We start from the raw sequence: 14,103 nt of genomic DNA, 5'->3' as shown, positions 1-14,103 counted from the left end.
ATAGAACAGCTTTTGAATTGCCATGGGAAAGACATACAGGGACTCCATTTTTCTATAAATACTCTAGGTTCATAATTTTTTATGTTGTTTCTGCTGGTAATAGAAAGAAGCAGCAAAAAAATATTACTGTTCTATCCTTTTAAGTGTAAGTGCCTTTGGAAGAAGTTGATAAGAATTGTTCCTTCCAAAGATTTGAACAAGAAATGGTTCTCCTACGTTAGTAGGCATCAAATAATATCTAAATGGATCAAAAGTTCCTTTTGAACTTTTTCTTGGATTTTAATTGTCTTTTCTCAAGATACACCATTTTCTTTATAGAAGCCGTTGCTGTGGGCTATTTATTTTAGCCATTTTCCCATGACAGTAGATGATTTAAAAATCGTGACAATAGTTTGAACTTCCTGTTATTTAAGATAGAGGAGTAAAACCAGATCTCAAATGCTTTCCACTCCCACCTTCCAACATTGCCACAGGGGAATGAAAACAAACAAACAATGGCAAAAGTACATCAGCAGTGCTCGAACTGTGGAAAGAGCTGGCAGCCAGAAGCGTCCAATAATCCACATTCTAAGTGAAGGGGGCAGGAGGCACCATAGGAAGTGTCACGGCTTCCCAGGCTGCCGGGCATCCACAGGAGCTGGAGGAACCACAGAGCATCACAAAAAGAAAGGCATTATGGGAGACTCTGGTGCTGCTCCTTCCAGCCTTCTTCACAGTTAAGGGAGAAGCCAAAGTCTTTCACCTCTTGGGTTTATGAGGAGTAAAAAATTAAGAGGAAAGTGAATAATCCAAACTTTCTCTAATGCTAGTAAATCTTCTGGGCTCCATACTGTGTCTCTCTCACTAGAGAAAGATACCTTCTTGAGACACCAACCTCAGCATTGGACATTTAACAAGCAGACAGGGCAGCTAACAGGTGTAGCAGGTGAGCTTACATAGAGACTCCATCGCCAGTCCTCAGGCTACTGAAAATCCAGCGCTTAAACTGTATCTCTTAGGAGAGGATGTGTGGAGTGTTGAACGTAAGGAGTGTGGGTGGAGGGAGTCGGGGGAGGAGACTGGCTAATTGCATGGAAAAACAAAACCAAAAAGATCAACAAACAAAAACAGAATTCTTGACCTTACTTTTCTATGTACCAAAATAGATATAAATAAAAATTTAAAAGACTTGTCATCCAGATGCTTCAATCAATCAATAAACCCTTTAGAAGAAAGCATGGGTAAATTTGTTTATCACCTTGAAGTGGGTAAGTCTTCCTAAGAAACACAAAATTCAGATATTAAGATACGGTAGATCTACTTGATTAAAAATATTCTGGAAAACAACAACAACAAAGACAAATACCACAAAATTTAAAAGGCTGACTATCAAAGCAAACCTAAGAAAAAAAACATGTTCGTCAATTGACAAGGGTCTACTTTTTTTTAATTCATAAAAACTCAACCAAATTGATTAAAAAATAGAAAACTGGCGGTTTACAGAGAAATATGTACAAAGAACCAAAAATACATATTTAGTCTCTCAGTTTTATTTACAGTTTTTAAAACTGCTGACCAAAGTGACAAGAGGTTATCATTTTTCATCTCCTTAATGAAACAGATGCCAAGGTTGGTTTACGCCCTGAACTAGAGAGAATGGAGAAGGACACCACCTTCTCCAAACTTCTTGGAGAGCAATTTACAGATGCATTTCCAAATCCAAAATCAATATCCTTCTAGAAGTTACACAAGTTACACTTTACACACACACATGCACGTACACACATATACATACATATACATGTGTACGTAAAAGAAATCTTCCATGTGCAATTTATATATGTATTAAAAATATATAATACTTTTGCCGAAGTGTTTGTAAAAACTTTTGACAACAGAGTATCTGTCAATAGAACAGTGTTAAATGATAAACTCCATCAGCTAGGAAAATCCCTAGATCTATTAAATTTAAAAAATCAGACGCACCGTGATATTATAATATGATTTCTTACATGTACATGATATTTTTCATTATAGACACATATAAATGGATGCATATATATTTCATATATACTTTAGTTTCAATATTATGTATAAGTATTAATACATATATGCATATATTGCTTAAATTAATACATCCATGAATGTCTGTTTTCTGAATGAAATCATAGGAAATCACACATGCTTGTGGCATTAGAGTTTGATTCAGTTTGTTAAGAGGGAGTTCTCACTTTTTACTTTGGTTGTTTTTAGGTTTTAAATTTTGCACATGTGTTGTTTTATGTTACGAATTAATATCAACATTATTAATGAGAGTAATAACGTCACGGGAACATTCAGCTTATTTCACTGTTTTCTTCTTTACATTTCTTACTAGAAGCTATCAAAGTTGCTTTTTTTAAATAGTAGTTCATTTTTTTTTTCCCTTGCTATCTGTGTGGTTATACGTTGTGGCAACTTAGAAAACACAGCTTTTCCTACCATCAGAGCCCAATATAATTTATCCCTATGGATGCTCTTTGAAAGTCTGTTGTGCCCAACACCACAGTAAAACACAAACACGGCTCTTCCAGCAAGAAACTTACATTTTAATAAGGGCTATACATTTTAGTATATTATACTAGAGGATGGTGCAGTTAATAATCCTTTAAGGGCACTTGCAATGTTGCAAGGACAAGATATAAACGAGATGCCTAATCATGTCTGGGCTTGGATTAATATTCAGCTTTTGGAAATAAAAGTTTTCTGATGAATAAACCAATACAATGCTCATCTACCAAATTTAGCGAAATGCACACAAGTCAAAAAAACGCCCAACTTTCAACAGTTTTGTATCTTGCTTTTGCAGTGCACATTAAAAAAAAAACAAGGAATGTAGGTAAAGGGCTGAGCAATCAGTGAAGGCTCAGTCAGGAACATGACTATTACAATTCATTTCATTTTTAACACATTATATCATGACCATTTCCTTATAGTAGTAAATCATCCTGGAAAGTGTAATACACATGATTCAGGGATGTAACATCACTTATTTGAACAGCTCGTGGTTGATAGACAATCATTTTGAACTTTTTTTCTCACATGCAGGAGACATTTTTTTTAACTGTGGCTGACCCAAGATGTCTATACAGACCTTACTTACATGGTGCCTCCCCAGTGGGGCTGTACTGCTTTGAAGAAAGGGGGTCACGATATGGGGGCAGCTGATGGTAGAGTTGGAAGGGTCTGCCTTGACAGACCCCAGGTTCTGGTCCATACGCTTCTCCTTGACTTTCCAAACAAGTCTGCCCGACTTGTGGCACTCAGAATCCCTTACACATACTTCACAGGTGGGAAAACCTTCATTATAAAAAATAATGTGAGAAAGTGCCATTGCACATGAATGCCTTAAAACAGTCTTCTTTGGGTTTTTGTTCATTGGCTGGTTGGAGGACATCTACTGGTAACAGTATGCAGTTAAGTGATGAGAGAGAAAAGTCTGAAAGACCATTCCAGATAGTTCCATCAGTCTACGGTCATATGGGCTTGAAGTGACGTGAACACAGTGAGCTTGAAAAGGCAGGGATCAGTGTGAAGGAACACCACGTGGGACTCGGTGACTGGAAGGAAAAGGTCAAAGGCGACACTTGAATTTGGGGTCCAAGTGAGTTTGTAACTTGATCATGACAGGTACGGATAAATGGAAAAGGGGAGAGGGGTTAGCAAAGCACGCAGTGACAACACAAAGTTAACTGCTCAGAGAAGTTGGTGAGTTACAATTTGGTGTACGAGGCCATTGAGTCTCTAAGGTTTTTAAGCCCTGAAGGGAAAGAAAGATGATGGTTGTGATTGAAGAATCTGGAGAGCCTGTGGTCTACAGTCTTAGGTGCTGACCAGCAGGCTTCAGTCCCCATCAGGAGTGAAATGACAAGGTGAATGGCACATCCACAGCTGTGGAAATGGATAGAAAAGAGTTGATATGAAGGGAGTCCTGGGGGTGCTGAGAACTGGACCAGCCCCGACCTTCACAGGGGAGAATGGATGCAAGACAGGGTAAGTCAAAGTTCTGCGGATGGGAGTAAGGTTATAGGACAGACAAAAAAATAGAAGGAGAGACCGATGTTTTCTGCTCAGGGGTTGAATTCATTCAAAGTCACTTAAATTGTAACAATGAGGTTCATTTAAGACCTGGGACTTGCTGAAATAATATGGTTAAAGCCATGAAACATTAAGATTGTACTTGCCATAACAGAACCCGTTTGGACTATTATTAATCTAATCTCCTAAGTGCACATGATACCCAAACAAGCAACCCAAAGCTTTGAATTTGGTTTACACTAATAGTAAGACTATCTCGTGGGCTTTTCACCGGGATTCTCTGAACCATTAAGCAATTACTAGTGGGTAGAATGCGAGCCCATGTGTCGCTATTTCTGGTTAGGGGATTTTCTTGCCTGCCTGACTAAATCTTCCAATTAAATGCAGTGGTACTCCATTCATTTCAGTCCTTCATTTACAATGCACAGTGGAAAGTATTGTTGCTCTAAGTAGATCGTTTTAGGAGCTGTTGAACCACACACATAGTACTGCTGAGTTTCCACATTCCACCAGTGATAGGATACCATTGTGTAACAAGCAAAAGGTAAGACGGGGAGACACAAAGAAGCCTTCTTCACTGATATAATAGAATGACATTATCAACAAAGTTACTCCACCGATAACACCTTCCCGCTACATCTTTGCATTCATCTCTGTTCATTTCATCAACGGGGTTTTATTTAAATTTGTTCTATTTAAAGTTTTCTTTAAATTCAAAGGCCAACACTGGACAAAGGAGCATATTTACAGTTCCTTCTTCAGGGCTCATCATAAACCAATGTAAAAGTTCTAAACAAAATCATGATCGAGATGATGATAATGATAGTAATAATATTTATAACTGTGTTCTTGTGGAGATGAAAATGGGAAAAAGATAACTGGATTTTTTCAAAACCTGATAGACTCAAGCCTGAAACTTAACATATCTAGTGGTAGAGCTAATTCTTGAATCCCTTTATGATTATTTAGAGTAAGGATCTTTCTTTCCATCACATCATGCTAACATATAATATTTACATAACTTTTCCTCAAGTCTCAGAAAATAGGTACTGAGTGATCATCTCTGAAACACCAGGTAGTCATTAAGCACTCAGAGTATTATTAAACTCATAAAATCTATATTCATGACATAATTCTGGCATCAGCTAGCTTTGTAACCCTGGGAAATTTACTTATCTTGCCAATGCCTCAGACTTATCTATAAAAGAGAATGTGATGAGTACTTACTACACAGTCATTGTGAGAATTAAGTGAGATCCTGAATTAAAGATCTTATCATCTGAGTTCAATCATAAGCAAGTACATTTTTTGAACCCTAGGGACTATAATAATGGTATAAGATAATGAATATATATTCAAGAGGATTTACATAAAATCATAGATCATGATGGCTTCTCATTGTTTTACTAAAATAGAGTCAAAAATACATGGGATGCCCTATCCAATTACCCAGGACATATTTCACAGAACTAGAACAAATCATAATAAAATTTATATGGAACCATCAAAGACCTAGAATTGCTAAAGCATTACTGAAGAGAAAGAAAGAGGCTGGAGGAATAACTCTCCCAGACTTCAGACAATACTATAGAGCTACAGTTATCAAGACAGCATGGTATTGGTACCAAAACAGACATATAGACCAATGGGACAGAATAGAGAGCCCAGAAATGAACCCACAAACTTTTGGTCAACTCATCTTCAACAAAGGAGGCAAGAGTATACAATGGAATAAAGACAGTCTCTTCAGCAAATGGTGTTCGGAAAACTGGACAGCAGCATGTAAAACAATGAAGAACACTCCCTTACACCATATACAAAAATCAACTCAAAATGGATTAAAGACTTAAACATAAGACAAGATACAATAAACCTCCTAGAGGAAAACATAGGCAAAACATTATCTGACATACATTTCAAAAATTTTCTCCTAAAAGAAATAAAAGCAAGAATAAACAAATGGGACCTAATGAAACTTACAAGCTTCTGCAGAGCAAAGGAAACCAGAAGTAAAACAAGAAGAAAACCTACGGAATGGGAGAAAATTTTTGCAAGTGAAACCGACAAAGGCTTGATCTCCAGAATATATAAGCAGCTCATATGACTCAATAAGAAAAAAATAAACAACCCAATCCAAAAATGGGCAGAAGACCTAAACAAGCAATTCTCCAAGGAAGACATACAAATGATCAAAAAGCACATGAAAAAATGCTCAATATCACTAATTATCAGAGAAATGCAAATCAAAACTACAATGAGGTATCACCTCACACCAGTCAGAATGGCCGTCATTCAAAAATCCAAAAATGACAAATGCTGGAGAGGCTGTGGAGAAAGGGGAACCCTCCTACACTGCTGGTGGGAATGCAGTTTGGTGCAGCCACTGTGGAAAACAGTGTGGAGATTCCTCAAAAGACTGGGGAATAGACTTACCATATGACCCAGGAATCCCACTCCTGGGCTTGTATCCAGAAGGAAATCTACTTCAGGATGACACCTGCACCCCAATGTTCATAGCAGCACTATTTACAATAGCCAAGACATGGAAACAGCCTAAATGTCCATCAACAGGTGACTGGATAAAGAAGATGTGGTATATTTATACGATAGAATACTACTCAGCCATAAAAACCGACAACATAACACCATTTGCAGCAACATGGATGCTCCTGGAGAATGTCATTCTAAGTGAAGTAAGCCACAAAGAGAAAGAAAAATACCATATGAGATTGCTCATATGTGGAATCTAAAAAACAAAAACAAAAACAAACAAGCAAACAAAAACAAAGCATAAATACAGGACAGAAATAGACTCACAGACAGAGAATACAGACTTGTGGTTACCAGGGGGGTGGAGGGTGGGAGGGGATAGACTGGGATTTTAAAATTGTAGAATAGATAAACAAGATTACACTGTATAGCCCAGGGAAATATACACAAGATCTTATGATAACTCACAGAGAAAAAAATGTGACAATGAGTATGTATATGTCCATGAATGACTGAAAAATTGTGCTGAACACTGGAATTTGACACAACATTGTAAAATGATTATAAATCAATAAAAAATGTTAAAACAAATACATGGGATGTATTTCTAGATTTTAATGATATACTCATGGAAGTTCCTGGTGCCCAAGAAAACGCCTCTTGGGGCTACAGCCTGAGATGAACGGTGTACTTCAAGACCCGTTGATCTTATCCAGAAGGACCTGTCTTAGATACTAATGGAAATATTTATTTATCAAAATTCGAATTGGCTGAGTATGTCATTTGTTTATCTATGCAAAACACCCTCCTTGCCCTCCCTTCTGTACCAAGAATGCTATGTCTCCAAACGCTTTTCATATTGGCAGTGGACAGAAATACTTTTCCCTGTCTACCTTTTAACTTGACAACTTAAAAATATTAAGAGTATCTGGGTAAAATGTGTGGTATTTTCTAAGGTTGATAATGTCAGTGATATCCTGCTTATTAAAAATTAAATACAATCCAAATTCTTTATTGTTTTTCATCTGACTTCTCTGGAATTCTACATTAGGCTACTGTTTTCTCTATTAGATTACCTCTAAGAGTCACTGTTTTAGCTGTATAAAAAAGGGTGGAGGTGAGGGGGGTGAAGAGAGAGAGAGAGCAATTTAGCCAAAAATATTTCTTGAGATTCCAGACAATCTTTCTTACAGTTAAGTATTCGATTCAGACACACCCAATTAATGTAATTAACCACAGTGAATTTATAATTTTCCTTTCTTTTCCTAGGAAGATTTTAGTATCCAACAGTTTACATTTTCAGAGACTTTCTCTCTTCTCTACTATTTTTTTTATTTAATCTTTGACTTTAAAAAAAAATAAAAAGAAGCCCCAGATAATTATTTTAGTCTTGCTTTTCAAAGTCAAGAGTGATGTTCAGTGATAAAAGTTTGTGGAGTTTAATAAGATAAGGGGAACACTATTTCCCATTATGAAATTTTATAACTGTTCCTTCCTTACTTCTTCCCCAAACTAAAAGCCTTATTCTTTCCCTGAGAGCCTGGCCAGAATGGGGAACTGCCAGACCCAAACCCTCAAGTACAGAAACATTAGGCATTGACCCCGTGGCTCCCTAATAGATCCACAAAGTGCTTTGTTCCTGGAAATCATCTGATGAGTAGTTCACTGCTATTGTATATCTTGTTAGAGCAGCAGAAGTGCCACAAAATGAACTAAAATCTCCCTGCAGAGTTGCTGCATCATATGCTGAGAACATTCTGAACTTTCAGCAAATTCATGTTATGATCCTGGGTAGCCGTGGTTAAGCCTGCACAAGGGTTAATCGAGAAATATGTGTCTGCTGCTGAGTGTCTTTGGAGAGTGACAAAGCTCTGGGCGTAAGTGGGTGAGAGAGGACGGATTCCCGCTCAGCCCTTTCCAGCCCTTTCCAATTGCATTACAGAAAGAAGGAATAATGCGAAGGGGGTCAGGTACTGAGCTCTCTGAAGCCTCGCTGCCTCAGGCAGGGCCACTGACCCTCTCCACCTTGGCCTTGGCCCCTCTGTAAAATGAGGATCCTCCCATAACATGGAGTTTACTATGATGGCCAAACAGGTAAGAAGGAAGACCACTCATTTGTTGTAACTACACAGTTTCTTTATCTATCTATCTATCTATTTATCTCTCTATCTGTCTATCATTTATCATCAAAAGCAACACGTTTCTTTTCTGACTTAAAATACTTAATCGATAGTGTCTTTTCTTGTTGTTGAAGGGAGACTATCAGGCTTTGGATTCCACCCCGTGACCTATACAGTTACTGCTCCATGCATTTCTCTAAAATCATCATTGTTAAAACTGCCTCATTTAGATATAAAATGTCCAAAATCAAATGTACATTTTGATACATTTTGACATACAAACACTGATTTGTTTCCCGCCATTGTAGGTTAATGTACATTTTCTAGGGATTTATATAAATATAAACATTCAATATGTGTCCTCTTTTCCCTTGATTATTTCACTAAGCACAATTACTTTGAAAATTATCCATGTTGTTGCATGTATCAATAGTTCATTCCTTTTCATTGCTGAGAACTAATCTTTTTTTTTAACATTTTTTATTGATTTATAATCATTTTACAATGTTGTGTCAAATTCCAGTGTTTAGCACAATTTTTCAGTCATTCATGGACATATACACATAAGCAGCTCATACGACTCAATAAGAAAAAAATAAACAACCCAATCCAAAAATGGGCAGAAGACCTAAACAAGCAATTCTCCAAGGAAGACATACAAATGATCAAAAGGCACATGAAAAAATGCTCAATATCACTAATTATCAGAGAAATGCAAATCAAAACTACAATGAGGTATTACCTCACACCAGTCAGAATGGCCATTATTCAAAAGTCCACAAAAGACGAATGCTGGAGAGGCTGTGGAGAAAGGGGAACCCTCCTACACTGCTGGTGGGAATGCAGTTTGGTGCAGCCACTGTGGAAAACAGTGTGGAGATTCCTCAAAAGACTAGGAATAGACTTACCATATGACCCAGGAATCCCACTCCTGGGCTTGTATCCAGAAGGAAATCTACTTCAGGATGACACCTGCACTCCAATGTTCATAGAGAACTAATCCTTTTTATGGATACACTAAAATTTATACAAATCCATATTGATAGGCATTTTGGTTGTTTCCACATTGACCTATTACAAATAAAGATGCTATGAATATTTATAAAGAGGACTTTTATGGGCATATACTTTTATTTCTCTTGGGTAAACTCCAAAGTATTTGGAGTTTGGAATGGCTAGATCATATGGTAGGTGAATATTTAACTTCTTAAGAAAACATCAAGAATGTTTTCCGGAGTGGCTGTACCATTTGACATTCCCACCAGGGACGTACGGGAGTTTCAGTTCCTCCATATTCTCACGAACATTTTATATTATCAACTTTTTTTTGCCCCCTGATTTTAGACATTTGAATTGGTCTGTAGTGATATTTCACTGTTGTTTTTAGTTTTATTCTCAAAATGACTAATGATGTCAAATACTTAATATGCTCATTGGCCGTCTGTACACTTTCTTTGACGTGTTGGTTCTCCTCTTTTGCTCATTTTTAATGAGTTGTTTATATTCTCATGTCAAAGCATGAAAATCATTTTTATACCTTAGAAACAAGTCCTTCATTAGTCTGTGGCTTATCTTTTTAATTTCTAAACAGTGCATTTTTAGGAACAGAAGTTTTAAATTTTGGTGAAGCAAAATTACCTTTTCTTTTTCCTCTATGGTTCTTTCTTTTGGTGTTACTCCTAAGGAATCATTTCTAACCCAAGGTCACAATTGGTTTCCTCTCTCTTCTCTTCTCAGGCCTCCTGAAGTCTGAACAACCTGTGATGGCCATTGGTTGCTCAAGGGCTTCGGATGTAAGAAACGAACCCAGTTGGCTTCCAGCTCTACACCATTAGAATAACAGTTGCTGGCTTCATACTGGGCTGTCCTGGAAGTGAATGGTCTCACAGACCCTGAGCCCATGACCCTCCATATTCAGTTGCCCATTTTGCTTGGAGTCATGGAAACAGCACCCCACAAACTTGGCGTGGCTATCAGGGCCTCCTCAAGACAGGAGGAAGCCACACGTGTGTCCTCTGGCATGTTTTTACCTGCAGGAGCAGGTGGCTTCCTCTGACCTCAGTCCCCTTCCAGATGCCATGGTGCTGGAGAGGCTCAGCCCTCCCCTAACCCCCTGGCTATTGGAGAAGCCTCTTGGAATTGACTGAGCTAATAGCACTGGGAGTTCTTAGACTATGCGATTGACACTAACAGCCATTATTTGTGATGAAGGACAGTGAAATATGGCTGCTTTCCTTTGCTTAGCCAGATAGCCCTGATAAAGGATGGGACCCAGAAGTCAACATGCTTGGTCAAGTTCAGGCAGTCATAATCACACTGGATGCCCTGGCCAACAAATGGCCCGAGCTTCACATTTATTATAAACTACTAAGCCATTACCTAAAAGTTTATAAGCCATTACCCTTTCAAGGAAAAGGATGCTCACAATCCTGCCTCACAGATTCCCAAAACAGAAAGCAGCAGTCACATATGTCTCTCCATGTTCTAAGGTCACGATACAAGGTACTGGCAGGATAGTCCTTATTCCCTTTGGGGTCACAGACATTCATGATAGTAACTGAGACCCACATTTCACTTTTCAAAATACACAATGCTAGGCTCTTAAAAAAGGTATTCAAGCCTTTTATGTCCTTAATAGGTCCCAGATTGCTGGCTTAACTGAGACATAATCTGCTGTTAATTTTACTGCTACAGACTGAATGTTGTCAAACATTTATATGTTAGACCCTAAACCCCAATATGACGTTATTAGGAGGTTGGGCCTTTGGGAGGTAATTGGATTAAGTCATGCCAGTAGCTTCCTCATGATGAGAGTCATGCCCTTATAAGAAGAAACCAGAGATCTCTGTCCCTCCATCATGTGAGGATACAGCCAGAAGACTGATGTCTGCAAACGAGAAAGAGGGTCCTCACTGGACACTGAATCTGCTGTCACTTTGGTTTCAGTCTTGCCAGGCTCTAGAACTGTGAGAAATAAAAGTAGGCTGTCGAAGCCACCCAATCTATGGCAATTTGTTGTAGCAGCCCAGATTAGGACTCCTATCCAGTGTGTATTTTATCTCAGATGTTGCAGAATTATTCTTTAGAATTTAGATTTGAGTCTTTTTTTATACCTCCATGTTAATATGTATGCTTTGAATATATAGAGTATGCATAATGTCTTCATTATAATTGTTACATTAAATTTATATTACAGTATGTTTAATGATGATTTAAGTATAATTGTTTTAATGTGTATGTCTGAAAATTCTAAACTGGGTGTCATTTCTGGGTTGGTTTTAATTGATTTTTCTCATGAAAATGATTCTTATTCTCCGGCTTGCTTGCATTTCTGGTAATCTTTGATTCAGTGCCAGGCATTGTGAATTTTACCCTGTTGAGTGTTGAGTTTTAGGAATTTTATATTCCTAGAAATATTTTGTTCTAGGATGCAGTCAAGTTATTTGGAAACAGTCTGATCTTTTTACATCTTGCTTGCACGGTCTAGGACCAATTATTCCCCACTTCTAAGTGTTCTATTTAACAATTTTTAATGAAGCATGAAGTTTTCCTGACCATATGAAGCAAGTGCTATTTCCAACCATGAGTGATGCTGGCTACTGCTCCCTCCAGTCCTTCAGGTGGTTCTTTCTCTAGCATGGGGCACTTTCCTCACACACACGTGCTAATCAGTCTTCTGCCAAACGCTCAAGGGCAGCCCTCCGCAGATCTCTGGAATTCTCTCTTTGTTTAGCTCGTGACTTTCTGGTGTCAGCAGTGTCCTACTCCCTCTGAAGGTCAAGGGGAGAATTCTGCCTTGCCTCTTCCCAGCTTCTGGTGACTGCTGGCAGTCAGTCCTTTGCATTCTTGGCTTTTGGACACATCTCTCCAATCTGGGTCTCTATCTTCATATGATGTTCTCCTCTCTGTGTCCCTTGTGTCCAGATTTCCATCTTCTGAGGATACCAGTCATTGAATTAGGGCCCTCCCTTGTTCAGTATGACCTGACCTTAATTTGACTGCATCTGCAAAGACCCCATTTCCAAATAAGATCACACTAACAGGTATTAGCAGTTTGGACTTCATATGTTTTGCAGGGGACACAATTCAACCTACGTCTTCCTACTAGTCTTGACTTTAACTAATGTAGTGCTGGACTTCTCATATGCATTAAATATTTAATTATTGGTGACTTGGGTTTGCCTTTCTTATTTTACCTTTAATTCCTTTTTACGCTAGCTATTATGAATCAAACAAGAAACTGAATTTGTTCAACATTTTATAACTTTAAGATCTTGTAACGACACTTTCTTTTTTAATTTAACCACATTTCAGAAAGTTGCAAAAATCTCTCCATTGGGAGTGGATTACTTTTGATTATATGTGATTATTTACTTATGTTTTTCCTTCCTTTTTTAATACAAGTCATTGAATTTGTGTTTGAAGTCATTACAGGTATAAGACTTTTTTTTAAATCTATCGACAAAATTCAATTTCTGCCTGCCATAATCCAAATGAAGGGAGAGAAAACACACGAGGAACTTGCCACATCATGAAATAATTTCATTCCGCAGCCTGAAATTGTTACTAACCTCTGCAACACTTAATTAATTGAAATGACTTCAGCGATGGGATTCTGTGGTGAAGAGGTTCCTAGTAGTTACATGTGAATCAATCTTAAATTTAGTTAAAACTTAGGGATACTGAAACATGCACCAATGAATGAAAAATGAAGACTCTGTTAAACTTAATCAATCATTTGCTTTCTTCTTATTTCTTCTCCTATAGCTTGTTTTCCCTTGTAAGATCTTATTTGTTTATTTACACTAAATGAACATTCTAAATGTTTTTAGTTAGTAAACATAAAGTACCAAATGTTGATGTATCTTTGTTATGATTTTTTTTTCAGGTAAAAAATACCAAAGGGATTTCAATTTATTTCATTAACATGGTATCATTTAGATCACCATCAAACTGGTCTGATAAATATGATTGAGAAGGGTATCCATATCACTGATATGAAGTTCTCGTTTCACCATTCTGTCCACTACAGAATAAACCCAGGTAACACACATTGACATCTCATTCATCAAGACCTCTAGAACTGAGACTAAATCTAGTTCAGCAAAAGTTAGCAAAATAGTCTTCATCTTTGAAATCTCACCAGAGTTACAGACATCAGTTTTTGTTTTTTGTCACTTCTTTTTTTTAAAGCATAATACCATTGTGTTGTAGACACAGGTTTTGTCCAAATTTGTGGGTAGCTCCTCAGGATAGACTCTCAGAAATATGTGTTTTCTGCCAAAAGGTCTGAATATTGCACAAACATTTTTAATATATGTTGCCAAAATGATGCCCAAAAACAGTTGCTGGTTTAGAACGTATTTATATGTGTGTTGTTTACTTATAACACAAATGTTTCACGGTAAAATTCCAGAAAAAATAAAATGAAAACCAT

Source organism: Vicugna pacos, chromosome 27 (assembly GCF_048564905.1).
Source record: "Vicugna pacos chromosome 27, VicPac4, whole genome shotgun sequence".
Taxonomy (NCBI): Eukaryota; Metazoa; Chordata; class Mammalia; order Artiodactyla; family Camelidae; genus Vicugna; species Vicugna pacos.
Note: the sequence above shows the minus strand (reverse complement) of the source record.